This window comes from Agrilus planipennis, unplaced genomic scaffold, assembly GCF_000699045.2.
Source record: "Agrilus planipennis isolate EAB-ADULT unplaced genomic scaffold, Apla_2.0 scaffold19, whole genome shotgun sequence".
In the NCBI taxonomy this organism is placed as follows: Eukaryota; Metazoa; Arthropoda; class Insecta; order Coleoptera; family Buprestidae; genus Agrilus; species Agrilus planipennis.
The window spans coordinates 948,355-950,028 of NW_020438954.1; positions in this window are offsets into that span (position 1 = coordinate 948,355).

Consider the following 1,674-nt stretch of genomic DNA (forward strand, 5'->3'; position numbering starts at 1 on the left):
AGGACTAAGGATGTAACGTGGATCATTGGAATTCAATTAAAACCAGAAACTGTGCTATATTAGATTCAAGCTTGAATCAAGATAACTTGTATAGTCCTAAACTGATCGTGATTCTTGCCTTGTTAGATTATCAATTGAAGATTGTATTTCCGTTTTGTGGCAAATCTGCTAATAATTTCTTTGACATGGAAAATCAAGATCAAAACCTAAAATATCAAACTAGTAGAAAGTAGCCTTCACTAAGATAATCAGCTATTAACTTATCTGACTTTGAAAATCAAAACCAAAAATTAATTCCTTGACGAAGACCTCATGAATAAGACTATTTCATTCTGCTAATTTTTGATGTTGATGTTCTTACCTTTGCTAATTATCAATTTTACTTAACTTCAATTATTTATTTTAAATTCACTTTGAAGATCAAAACTAACACCCAAGCTTCTTCAAAGTACAAAATTATCAATTTTGATTTTTAGACATAATCCGGCAATTAGTTAGTTATTCAGATAGAAGTGATTCTGACAAATCTTTAAAATCTTTAACTAGTTACATGGTTTAAAAGCCAAAACAGAAGTAAAACTGTCTGATGGCTATTGACTCCATAATCAAGTCCATCATTATTTACCGATTGTACCTTGAATGTACCAGTATGTAGTAGGTATAGGTATTTCTCCGAAAATCGAACCGGAATGTGGAAATTTTCAACCTGTTTTGCTATTGTTGATACTCGGCTGGCCGCCAAAGTAATAAAAAAAAAAGTGATACCTAAAAATTACCTACAGGTACACGATCTAAACAGCTGTACCTGTCTTTGTTTGGATGTGTTATGACCGCATTAGTTCATTGGCTAACCTAAGTATTGTGCTCAACGGTGACGTAAAAAAAGGCAAATAGTTTATTACCTTATTATAACCTTGATGAATTTACATATACAGAATAAAGGCACAAACAACATTTAGCACAATACTGGCCCAAAGTCAACTGTTTAGCATGAGATTTTGGTCACGTAAATGACTTATAGAGGTTGGCAGGGTTGAAAATTAATGGCGATTCTCTTATTCACCTTTGTAAGGTACCTACCTACCAAGCATTTGTAATACAGCATATACAGGGTGAATTCAAAAGTCGTCTTTGAAATCAATAAAAAGAACTTTTAAACGAGATGCAATTTCCTTTTTGGGAAATGAATCTTTGGAAAGAAATAATAATTATTGTTGTCGGATCAATTTTGAATAATAATTTTGCGATCTGATAAAGCCCAAAGAGTATGCAATAAAGAGTATTTTAAAATTATTTACGAAATGTTGTATGCATCCCAGTAATATTCCCATCACTTGAATACTCATCAATTTAATAAAAACAGATCCTAATTTAGGAGGCTATAGTTGTTCACTTTGTGTAGCTTTGACTTAAAATCCGCTGGAGCGTTCGAAGAGAACACATTTAAATGCATGAAATGACTTCGTTATGATTAAAATTCAATTTGCGGTGCAAAGACCAAAACCAATTCAAAAAACAGGGTCAAGAAATGCAACTTATTTCTACTTTTCATTTAGAATTTTCTTATCATTGGACTAAGGTGTAGGTCTTGGTTTATAAAAAAGAAACCTTGTGTAACCCCTGTTTAAATGACGCCTACATCGATGTCTTCTTCAGTACTGCCAGGGACTTAAA